Source organism: Manis pentadactyla, chromosome 1, assembly GCF_030020395.1.
Source record: "Manis pentadactyla isolate mManPen7 chromosome 1, mManPen7.hap1, whole genome shotgun sequence".
Taxonomy (NCBI): domain Eukaryota; kingdom Metazoa; phylum Chordata; class Mammalia; order Pholidota; family Manidae; genus Manis; species Manis pentadactyla.
Genome location: NC_080019.1, coordinates 125,109,705 through 125,123,406, shown reverse-complemented (window position 1 = coordinate 125,123,406; position 13,702 = coordinate 125,109,705).

Genomic DNA, 13,702 nt, shown 5'->3' with positions numbered 1-13,702 from the left:
GCTTGATTATTTATTTAATAATACAGAGCCAGAGAGATCCCAGTACATGTATCAGAGAGCCACAGGAGGCTAAGAATGGAGTCAGAGGTTTAAAGGCAAGACCCCCTCCCCATCCGGGCCCCTGCAGAGATGGTTGTCCCTATGACGCATTCTGGGTAGATGTGAGGAAGAAGCTGGACGGGAGTAAGATGGCACACCTCATCGTGTTACAGATATATTCCAAATTGGAGAGGGAGAAATTTCCAGCCTTAGAGAACTTTTTTAAAAGAATATGGGTGTTGTGATGTCATGAGGCCAAAGGAAAAAGAGTGGGGCTAGGAAAAAGGTGTTAGAAAAAAAGAAAAAGAAAAATACTCTTCACTGACTAGTCATCTACATCATCCTCATCAAGAATTACCAAGCATTTATTTTGTGCTAAGTGCTTTACATGGATAATTTTACTTAATTGGGAAAACCCTATGCTGAGGACAGTTCAGATTTGCCCAAGACATACAGAACTGTGGGAAACACGTTAGCATTGAGCTGAAGAAAAAGAAGCTGCTTCAGCAACTTGATCATCTTTATAAAGTCTATCAAACCATCAACCCATAGCAGCCTATAGGTGGCTAGTGGTTGCTGAACAACCCATATTTGCTAATTAAATGGCATACATGGAGATATTCATATGGAGCATGGGTGAGGAAGTCCAGAGCAGTTGAAGGTCACTCATCTTTCTGAGGCTGTTTTGAAGGCAGTGGCAGGGCATTGGAGGTAATTTACAATAGAGGAATCACACTCAATTCCTTCCTTCGTGAGCCACACAGCTATTCCTGTTCAACAATCAAGACAAAAGGCTGATGCTAGAGGACTGTGGTTTTTGCCATGGTTTTAAAGGTCCAGTGTGGGTGAGGGGATTAATCAGGGAAAGAAACTCTGGCCCAGGGAGGACTGTTTCTGGGATAACCATCTGATTCAAGTTTTTGAAATGCAGAACCCAACTTTTATAGATGCATTGTTCTCTAGGAAGGAAATGAGGTTAAACATCAACAGACACAGTACTCACTCAGACTTATAAGTTGTTAAAACCCTGACGCATTCACTCTTGGACCTCTGAGAGCTCAGGCCAAGTTCTTAGTAGGAGCATTACCATAGTAGATGAGGAGCAGCTAAACCCCAGAAAAGACAGGATTGCAATGCAAAAGCCTCGACATTCCATATGGAGTCTGTCTCAAATACTCCTCAGGGCTCTACTGTTTGTCAGTGACAGTTCCCAAAGTTGCTTGTGACTTTGACTTATATCCTTGACATGGCTTTTATTTTAATTGTCCCTCCTTCACATCAGTACAGTGACCACCCTCAACAGCTTTTCGGCTGTTCTTGGTCCTGTGGTCATTCCTCAGGTGCTCATTCCTGCACTCCCACCACCTATAGATCCCTTAATGTAGAAAATACAGAAAACTAGATTCCAAACTCTGTCATATTTAAAATCATATAGCTGGACACAACAATACCTCTCTCCACTTATTTTAAGGGTCTTTAGCTTATAAAGGACAACACAACAAACCATTTTACATATAAGAATATGCACACCAATATTGATACCACCTGAGTCCATGTCACAATGATTAATCCTTAGTAACTTAAGACAGCAGCATCTCACATGTTGCTCAGACTGAGAGAAGTTTCCTGCACAATCTCAAAATCTTAGGAGAGGTTGCATTAGTAGATCAGTTTGAAAACAGTCTTTCCCAGAGATCCAAAATAACATTATCTATGGTTTCACTGCTGAATTTTATCAAACATTTAATGAAAACCTAATACCCATCCTGCTTAAAGTTTTCCAAAAAGTAGAACAGGAGGGAAAACTCCAAAACTCATTCTACGAGGCCAGCATCACTCTAATAGCAAAACCAGGCAAAGACACCACAAAAAAAGAAAATTACAGACCAATATCCCTAATGAACATAGATGCAAAAATACTCAACAAAATATTAGCAAACCAAATTCAAAAACACATCAAAAAGATCATCCATCATGATCAAGTGGGATTTATCCCAGGGATACAAGGATGGTACACCATTTGAAAATCCATCAACATCATACACTACATCAACAAAAAGGACCAAAACCACATGATCATCTCCATAGATGCTGAAAAAGCATTAGACAAAATTCAACATCCATTCATGATAAAAACTCTCAACAAAATGGGTATAGAGGGCAAGTACCTCAACATAATGAAGACCATGTATGACAAACCCACAGCTAACATTATACTTAACAGCAAGGAGCTGAAAGCTTTTTCTTTAAGACCTGGAACAAGACAGGGATGCCCACTCTCCCCACTTTTTTTCAACATAGTTATGGAGGTCCTAGCCATGGCAATCAGACAACACAAAGAAATAAAAGGCATCCAGATTGGCAAGGAAGAAGTCAAACGGTTCCTGTTTGCAGATGACATGATACTGTACATAGAAAACCCTAAAGAATCCATTCCAAAAATACTAGAACTAATATCTGAATTCAGCAAAGTTTCAGGATACAAAATTAACACACAGAAATCTGTTGCTTTCCTACACACTAACAATGAACTAGCAGAAAGAGAAATCAGGAAAACAGTTCCTTTCACAATTGCATCAAAAAGAATAAAATACCTAGGAATAAACCTAACCAAGGAAATGAAAGACCTATATGCTGAAAACTACAAGACGCTCTTAAGAGAAATTAAAGAGGACACTACTAAATGGAAATTCATCCCATGCTCTTGGGTAGGAAGAATTAATATTGTCAAAATGGCCATCCTGCCCAAAGCAATCTACAGATTCAATGCAATAACTATCAAAATACCTATAGCATTCTTCAAAACACTAGAGCAAATAGTTCTAAAATTCATATGGAATGACAAAAGACCCTGAATAGCCAAGGTAATCCTGAGAAGGAAGAACAAAGCAGGGGGAATTATGCTCCCTGACTTCAAGCTCTACTACAAAGCCATAGTAATCAAGACAATTTGGTACTGACACAAGAACAGACCCATAGACCAGTGGAACAGAATAGAGAGTCCAGATATAAACCCAAGCATATATGGTCAATTAATATATGATAAAGGAGCCATAGATATACAATGGGGAAATGACACCCTCCTCAACAACTGGTGTTGGCAAAATTGGACAGCTACATGCAAGAGAATGAAACTGGATTATTGTCTAACCCTGTACACAAAAGTAAACTCAGAATGGATAAAGAACTGAATGTAAGTCATGAAACCATAAAACTCTTAGAAAAAATATAGGCAAAACTCTCTTGGATATAAACATGACCAACTTCTTCATGAACATATCTCCCTTGGCAAGGGAAACAAAAGCAAAAATGAACAAGTGGGACTATATCAAACTAAAAAGCTTCTGTAAAGCAAAGGATACCATCAGTAGAACAAAAAGACAGTACAGTATGGGAGAATATATTCATAAATGATATATTCGATAAGGGGTTGACACCCAAATTATATAAAGAGCTCACGCACCTCAACAAGCACAAAGCAAATAAGCCAATTAAACAATGGGCAGAGGAGCTGAACAGACACTTCTCCAAAGAAGAAATTCAGATGGCCAACAGACACATGAAAAGATGCTCCACATCGCTAATCCTCAGACAAATGCAAATTAAAACCACAATGAGATATCACCTCACACCAGTTAGGATGGCCAACATCCAAAAGACAGACAACAACAAATGTTGGCGAGGTTGTGGAGAAAGGGGAACCCTCCTACACTGCTGGTGGGAATGTAAACTAGTTCAGCCATTGTGGAAAGCAGTATGGAGGTTCCTCAAAAAACTCAAAATAGAAATACCATTTGACCCAGGAATTCCACTCCTAGGAATTTACCCTAAGAATGCAGCAGCCCAGTTTGAAAAAGACATATGCAACCCTATGTTTACTGCAGCACTATGTACAATAACCAAGAAATGGAAGCAACCTAAGTGTACATCAGTAGATGAATGGATAAATAATATGTTGGACACATACACAATGGAATATTATTCAGCCATAAGAAGAAAACAAATCCTATCATTTGCAACAACATGGATGGAGCTAGAGGGTATTATGCTCAGTGAAATAAGCAGGTGGAGAAAGACAGGTATCGTATGATTTCACTCATCTGTGGAGTATAAGAACAAAGCAAAAACTGAAGGAACAAAACAGCAGCAGACTCACAGAACCCAAGAATGGACTAACAGTTACCAAAGGGAAAGGGACTGGGGAGAATGGGTGGGAAGGGAGTGATAAGGGGGAAAAAAGGGCATTACGATTAGAACACATAATGTAGTGGTAGGGGGGGACACGAGAAAGGCAGTATAGCACAGAGAAGACAAGTAATGACTCTTTAGCATCTTACTCCACTGATGGACAGTGACTGAAATGGGGTATGTGGGGTGGACTTGATAATAGGGGGAGTCTAGTAACCATAATATTGTTCAAGTAATTGTACATTAATGATATCAAAAAAAACCACAACATTATCTAAGAGAAGGACATGGAGAAGGTACATAGCCAAACCAAATTTAAATGGGGATAAAGTTGGCTTGAACCCTGGAGTGGCCTGAACCGTGCAACCTCTGTGGGGCTTCTGAGGCTGCTAGGGGAAAGTGGGGCCAGCATGGGGAAGGCACAAGAGTGAGCAGGAGGTCATGCTTTCTAGAGGGTGGGTGTGTTTCTTTCTTTTCCGGCTACTGTTATCAGTGTGGTGAACACAACCCTCCAGCTGAGTGCCCTCGGGAGGAAGCCCAGAACTTCCTGTTGTCTTACCAGTGTGGCAAAATGCAAGTTAAAAATAAAGAAGAAGGGGGGAAAAGTGGCAATCTCCTCTGGCTAGATCAGGGATGCCAGACTCCAGGAGGAAATCCAGCTATATTTTTCCTGGAGATGTAGAGGAAAGGGGCATGTCTCAGATACCAGCTGCTTCTCAAACCAATCAGGGTCAGAAATAATCCCCCTATATAAAAAGGAAAAACATTTTTAAAATACAACAAAATAGACAACAAAACTGAAGACCTTAAAAGGAAGAATAATAAAATGTGTGTAGGGAGATACTGCCAAAGAAATATAACCAGGGTGTGCTTAATGCTATGAAAATCCTTCTGTTTGTGAGACTCTACCCAAGGTTTGTAATGTTGGGAAATATCATTTTAATATTGGAATCTGGTTTGTTTGGGGGCTACAAGCATCTTAGCTATCTAAGAGATATTTCATGAGATTTAGCTGAAATATCCTAACCCCTGGGGAGAAGTAGACAGGTGATACCAACAAGTCACCAACTATTTATTTATATCACTTATTAACTTATCACTTAGCAAAATAGCTTATCCTTGCCTTGCTTATTACTGGCCAACTTCATTCTTATATTCTTTAAAACATAAGTTTTATCCACTGAACTATTCATACTTTTTTTTTTGAGAGGGCATCTCTCGTATTTATTGATCAAATGGTTGTTAACAACAATAAAATTCTGTATAGGGGACTCAATGCACAATCATTAATCAACCTCAAGCCTAATTCTCAACAGTCTCCAATCTTCTGAAGCATAACGAACAAGTTCTTACATGGTGAACAAGTTCTTACATAGTGAATAAGTTCTTACATGGTGAACAGTGCAAGGGCAGTCATCACAGAAACTTTTGGTTTTGATCCCGCATCATGAACTACGAACAATCAAGTTAGATATGATTATCCATTTGATTTTTATAGTTGATTTATATGTGAATCCCACATTTCTCCCATAATTTTTTTTTTTTACTAAAATGCTGAAGTGGTAGGTAGATGCAAGATAAAGGTAGAAAACATAATTTAGTGCTTTAAGAGGGCAAATGTAGATGATCAGGTCTGTGCCTATAGACTAAGTATTAATCCAAGGTAGACAAGGGCAACAAAACATCCACGAATGCAGAAGATTTCTCTCAAAACAGGGGGGGTGAGGTTCTAAGCCTCACCTCTGTTGATCTCCAATTTCTCACCTGATGGCTCCCCTGCGACTGTGCCTGTCTTAGGTCGTTCCTCCCTTGAGGAATCTTACCTGTCTCTGGCTAACCAGTCATCTTCCGGGGCCATACAGGGAAATGTGAAGTTGGTAAGTGAGAGGGAAGCCTTATTGTTTGAAAAGGTTAGCTTTTTACTTCTTTGAAGATTTATGCCCTGTGGCTTCTATGCCCAGCATTTATCTTGAGGTATCTTTACCACTTGGAAGAATTATGATACTTGGTAATTTTCAATATGAGGCACGAATTCTACTAAAGGGTTGTAATTAGGAAGGTAGAAGAAAAGCTATAAAAGTAGCAGACAGAAGAAAACATGGGTAGATTGATTATTTCTTTGACGTATCTTCTTGTAGAGTAACATAAGCATGTATAGGTTTTAACAAACTACTAATTAAATTGCGTACACACATTAACAGAATAGGAATACAGCTACATAACAAAAGCAGACCTACAATTACCAGCCATATCCAGTGAAACCAAGAAAACCAGTTAGGTACCCTAGGCATCTGTGAAAACTTATCAATGATATGATGGATATTGTCTAACTGAATTTGAATAGTTTGAGAAAAATCAGACAAATTAAAACAACACATTCCTGGGAACTGTTCACATCCCATACGTTCTTTTAACAGTAGATAGTCTATAGTCGCACGATTTTGGAGCACTGCAACTTGCACTTCTCCTAATTCTTGGTTGAGTTCTGACAGTATAGATCCAGTCAAATTTGTTGTTTTACTGTATGCACAGGCCAGCTTAGATATCTCCTTCTTCATTCCAATGGCAAGTCCAGGAACCAGTGGGATGAATGCAGCTACAACTGCAACAGCGCCAGGATCTTTGTTGCAGTTTTTTGATGATCATCTTCTGGGATGACTCTTCCAGAGGATGTTGATGTTGGAAGTTCTTCTTCATATCGTATCTTAATTCGTTTTCTGGGTAGCCAAATTAGGCTTTGATCCTCCGTATAAACACAAACAAACCCTTTGCCTACACTTTGATATGACCTTTATACCATTGTGAAGAACCTATTGGGGATCACCACACAGGAACTGCTTTTTTTTTTTTTAAGAGAAAGGAATATTATCAGAAAAATGTACTTCCATAGCTGATCATCCGACACCCTTGAAAAGATCAAAATTAAGGATATGTAAAGCATGCATTAATCATTGATTTGCAGTTAGTTTTATCCTATCAGGGAGTGATCCCCCTTTTCTTTCCTTTTCTTTTTTTGTTATCATTAATCTACAATTACATGAAGAATATTATGTTTACTAGGCTCTCCCCTACACCAAATCCCCCCCACAAACCCCATTACAGTCACTGTCCATCAGCATAGCAAAATGTTGTAGAACCACTACTTGTCTTCTCTGTGTTGCACAGCCCTCCCCTTTCAGACCCCTTAATTATTTATGTGTAGTTACTTCATCTATCCTGATGCACATATCCAAATGGTATTAAAATTCATGTGAAGCTGGAACTTAGGTAAAGGCCTATATGTCTTTGTTTTATCTTGGGCAATTAGTTTCTCAAGATCTATTAAACTAACCTATTCTCTAGATCTATTAAATAAATTGGTTTTGCTCAATAGTTCATCATGGCTCACTCATATGCTGCAATGTGTTTTTATTTCTACCCAATCCACAAAATGTTAAAGCTTTTTTCACACCAGGATCATTTAAGCTTTCAATTCCTGGGTTGTATTTGTACAGTTTTTCCTTTCTTAGCAAACACTTGCATATATTGGTTCTTATAATACTTTAGTAGAATTTGTAGCCATTTTTGCAATTAATAACAGGTCTGTATGTTTTTTTTCACAAAAAGAAAAGAAAACTCAATTCAACTTCTGTTAGAATATTCCCCACGCTGAAGGACACCAGCTGATGGAGGCGAGCACATCCCTCTGCAGACATTCTGCATTTTGGGTTGTTGCTTTACACTTATGTCTTTTTTCTGAAATGATACATTTTGCAGAATACTTGACAGCCTTTCATAAAAATCAGTTCAGGGGAGGGGCGGAAGATGGCAGCGTGAGTAGAGCAGCGGAAATCTCCTCCCAAAACAACATATATCTATGAAAATATAACAAAGACAACCCTTCCTAGAATAAAGAACAGAGGACACAGGACAATATCCAGACCACATCCACACCTGAGAGAACCCAGCGCCTCGCGAAGGGGGTAAGATACAAGCCTCGGACCGGCGGGAGCCGAGCGCCCCTCCCCCCAGCTCCCGGCCGGAGAAGACTAGGCAGAGCGGAAGGGAGACAGAGCCCAGGACTGCCGAGCACCCAGCCCCAGCCATCTGGGCCAGAGTGCAGGGCCCTCGATACTAGGAAAACAGGGCAGCAAGAACAGTGAGCAGGCACTGGAGGCTGGGCGACAGAGGACATAAGAAAAGCGCGCGACCATTTTTTTTTGCTTTTTTGCTCTTTTGTTTTGGCGAGCGCTTTTTGGAAGTCTTAAAGGGATAGGGACCCCAATACTAGGGAAACAGGGCAGAAAGACCGGTGAGCAGAGGCCTGAGGCTGGCACTGGAGAATAAAGAAAAACGAACGACCACCTTTTTTTTTTTTTTTTTTTTTTAATTAAAAAATTTTTTTTTTCTTTTTTTTTTTGGTGGGCGTTGTTTTGTTTTGGTGGGTGCTTTTTGGAAGTCTTAAACGGGCAGGGCAGGTCACTTAATCCAGAGGTAGGGAATCCGGGATCTCTGGGCACCCTAACCCCTGGGCTACAGGGAGCAGGGAGGCCCCTTATGGAGATAAATAGCCTCCCAGCAGCTCCTGCTCCAACGCGACTCCACCATTTTGGAGTAGCTGCCCGAGCCAGGCCACGCCCACAGCAACAGCGGAGATTAACTCCATAGCAGCCGGGCAGGAAGCAGAAACCCTGTCTGCGCGCAGCTGCGCAGCACAAGCCACTAGAGGTCGCTGTTCTCCCAGGAGAGGAGGGCCACAAACCAACAAGAAAGGAAGTCCTTCCAGCCGTCACTCGTCCCAGTTCTGCAGACTATTCCTATCACCATGAAAAGGCAAAGCTACAGGCAGACAAAGATCACAGAGACAACACCAGAGAAGGAGACAGACCTAACCAGTCTTCCTGACAAAGAATTCAAATAAGAATCATAAACATGCTGACAGAGATGCAGAGAAACACGCAAGAGAAATGGGATGAAGTCCGGAGAGAGATAACAGATGCCAGAAAGGAGATCACAGAAATGAAACAAACTCTGGAAGGGTTTATAAGCAGAATGGATAGGATGCAAGAGGCCATTGATGGAATTGAAATCAGAGAACAGGAACGCATAGAAGCTGACATAGAGAGAGACAAAAGGATCTCCAGGAATGAAACAATATTAAGAGAACTGTGTGACCAATCCAAAAGGAACAATATCCGTATTATAGGGGTCCCAGAAGAAGAAGAGAGAGGAAAAGAGATGGAAAGTATCTTAGAAGAAATAATTGCTGAAAACTTCCCCAAACTGGGGAAGGAAGTAATCGAACAGACCACGGAAATACACAGAACCCCCAACAGAAAGGATCCAAGAAGGGCAACACCAAGACACATAATAATTAAAATGGCAAAGATCAAGGACAAGGAAAGAGTGTTAAAGGCAGCTAGAGAGTAAAAGGTCACCTATAAAGGGAAACCCATCAGGCTAACGTCAGATTTCTCAACAGAAACCCTACAGGCCAGAAGAGAATGGCATGATATATTTAATACAATGAAACAGAAGGGCCTTGAACCAAGGATACTGTATCCAGCACGACTATCATTCAAATATGACGGTGGGATTAAACAATTCCCAGACAAACAAAAGCTGAGGGAATTTGCTTTCCACAAACCACCTCTACAGAACATCTTACAGGGACTGCTCTAGATGGGAGCACTCCTAGAAAGAGCACAGAACAAAACACCCAACATATGAAGAATCGAGGAGGAGGAACAAGAAGGGAGAGAAGAAAAGAATCTCCAGACAGTGTATATAACAGCTCAATAAGCGAGCTAAGTTAGGCAGTAAGATACTAAAGAGGCTAACCTTGAACCTTTGGTAAACACGAATTTAAAGCCTGCAATGGCAATAAGTACATATCTTTCAATAGTCACCCTAAATGTTAATGGGTTGAATGCACCAATCAAAAGACACAGAGTAACAGAATGGATAAAAAAGCAAGACCCATCTATATGCTGCTTACAAGAAACTCACCTCAAACCCAAAGATATGTACAGACTAAAAGTCAAGGGATGGAAAAACATATTTCAAGCAAACAACAGTGAGAAGAAAGCAGGGGTTGCAGTACTAATATCAGACAAAATAGACTTCAAAACAAAGAAAGTAACAAGAGATGAAGAAGGACACTATATAATGATAAAGGGCTCAGTCAAACAAGAGGATATAACCATTCTAAATATATATGCACCCAACACAGGAGCACCAGCATATGTGAAAAAAATACTAACAGAACTAAAGGGGGATATAGACTGCAATGCATTCATTCTAGGAGACTTCAACACACCACTCACCCCAAAGGATAGATCCACTGGGCAGAAAATAAGTAAGGACATGGAAGCACTGAACAACACAGTAGAGCAGATGGACCTAATAGACATCTATAGAACTCTACATCCAAAAGCAGCAGGATATACATTCTTCTCAAGTGCACATGGAACATTCTCCAGAATAGACCACATACTAGGCCACAAAAAGAGCCTCAGAAAATTCCAAAAGATTGAAATCCTACCAACCAACTTTTCAGACCACAAAGGCATAACACTAGAAATAAACTGTACAAAGAAAGCAAAGAGGCTCACAAACACATGGAGGCTTAACAACACGCTCCTAAATAATCAGTGGATCAATGACCAAATCAAAATGGAGATCCAGCAATATATGGAAACAAATGACAACAACAACACTAAGCCCCAACTTCTGTGGGACACAGCAAAAGCAGTCTTAAGAGGAAAGTATATAGCAATCCAAGCATATTTAAAAAAGGAAGAGCAATCCCAAATGAATGGTCTAATGTCACAATTATCGAAATTGGAAAAAGAAGAACAGATGAGGCCTAAGGTCAGCAGAAGAAGGGACATAATAAAGATCAGAGAAGAAATAAATAAAATTGAGAAGAATAAAACAATAGCAAAAATCAATGAAACCAAGAGCTGGTCCTTCGAGAAAATAAACAAAATAGATAAGCCTCTAGCCAGACTTATTAAGAAGAAAAGAGAGTCAACACAAATCAACAGTATCAGAAACGAGAAAGGAAAAATCATGACGGACCCCACGGAAATGCAAAGAATTATTGGAGAATACTATGAAAACCTATATGCTAACAAGCTGGGAAACCTAGGAGAAATGGACAACTTCCTAGAAAAATATAACCTTCCAAGATTGACCCAGGAAGAAACAGAAAATCTAAACAGACCAATTACCAGCAACGAAATTGAAGCGGTAATCAAAAAACTACCAAAGAACAAAACCCCCGGGCCAGATGGATTTACCTCGGAATTTTATCAGACATACAGGGAAGACATAATACCCATTCTCCTTAGAGTTTTCCAAAAAATAGAGGAGGAGGGGATACTCCCAAACTCATTCTATGAAGCTAACATCACACTAATACCAAAACCAGGCTAAGACCCCACCAAAAAAGAAAACTACAGACCAATATCCCTCATGAACGTAGATGCAAAAATACTCAACAAAATATTAGCAAACCGAATTCAAAAATACATCAAAAGGATCATACACCATGACCAAGTGGGATTCATCCCAGGGATGCAAGGATGGTACAACACTCGAAAGTCCATCAACATCATCCACCACATCAACAAAAAGAAAGACAAAAACCACATGATCATCTCCATAGATGCTGAAAAAGCATTTGACAAAGTTCAACATCCATTCATGTTAAAAACTCTCAGCAAAATGGGAATAGAGGGCAAGTACCTCAACATAATAAAGGCCATCTATGATAAACCCACAGCCAACATTATATTGAACAGCGAGAAGCTGAAAGCATTTCCTCTGAGATCGGGAACTAGACAGGGATGCCCACTCTCTCCACTGTTATTTAACATAGTACTGGAGGTCCTAGCCACGGCAATCAGACAAAACAAAGAAATACAAGGAATCCAGATTGGTAAAGAAGAAGTAAAACTGTCACTATTTGCAGATGACATGATACTGTACATAGAAAACCCTAAAGACTCCACCCCAAAACTACTAGAACTGATATCGGAATACAGCAAAGTTGCAGGATACAAAATCAACACACAGAAATCTGTGGCTTTCCTATATACTAACAATGAACCAACAGAAAGAGAAATCAGGAAAACAACTCCATTCACAATTGCATCAAAAAAAATAAAATACCTAGGAATAAACCTAACCAAAGAAGTGAAAGACTTATACTCTGAAAACTACAAGTCACTCTTAAGAGAAATTAAAGGGGACACTAACAGATGGAAACTCATCCCATGCTCGTGGATAGGAAGAATTAATATCGTTAAAATGGCCATCCTGCCCAAAGCAATATACAGATTTGATGCAATCCCTATGAAACTACCAGCAACATTCTTCAATGAACTGGAACAAATAATTCAAAAATTCATATGGAAACATCAAAGACCCCGAATAGCCAAAGCAATCCTGAGAAAGAAGAATAAAGTAGGGGGGATCTCACTCCCCAACTTCAAGCTCTACTATAAAGCCATAGTAATCAAGACAATTTGGTACTGGCACAAGAGCAGAGCCACAGACCAATGGAACAGACTAGAGAATCCAGACATTAACCCAGACATATATGGTCAATTAATATTTGATAAAGGAGCCATGGACATACAATGGCGAAATGACAGTCTCTTCAACAGGTGGTGCTGGCAAAACTGGACAGCTACATGTAGGAGAATGAAACTGGACCATTGTCTAACCCCATATACAAAAGTAAACTCAAAATGGATCAAAGACCTGAATGTAAGCCATGAAACCATTAAACTCTTGGAAGAAAACATAGGCAAAAACCTCTTAGACATAAACATGAGTGACCTCTTCTTGAACATATCTCCCCGGGCAAGGAAAACAACAGCAAAAATGAGTAAGTGGGACTACATTAAGCTGAAAAGCTTCTGTACAGCAAAAGACACCATCAATAGAACAAGAAGGATCCCTACAGTATGGGAGAATATATTTGAAAATGACACATCCGATAAAGGCTTGACGTCCAGAATATATAAGGAGCTCACACGCCTCAACAAACAAAAAACAAATAACCCAAATAAAAAATGGGCAGAGGAACTGAACAGACAGTTCTCCAAAAAAGAAATACAGATGGCCAACAGACACATGAAAAGATGCTCCACATCGCTAATTATCAGAGAAATGCAAATTAAAACTACAATGAGGTATCACCTCACACCAGTAAGGATGGCTGCCATCCAAAAGACAAACAACAACAAATGTTGGCGAGGCTGTGGAGAAAGGGGAACCCTCCTACACTGCTGGTGGGAATGTAAGTTAGTTCAACCATTGTGGAAAGCAGTATGGAGGTACATCAAAATGCTCAAAACAGACTTACCATTTGACCCAGGAATTCCACTCCTAGGAATTTACCCTAAGAATGCAGCAATCAAGTTTGAGAAAGACAGATGCACCCCTATGTTTATTGCAGCACTATTTACAATAGCCAAGAATT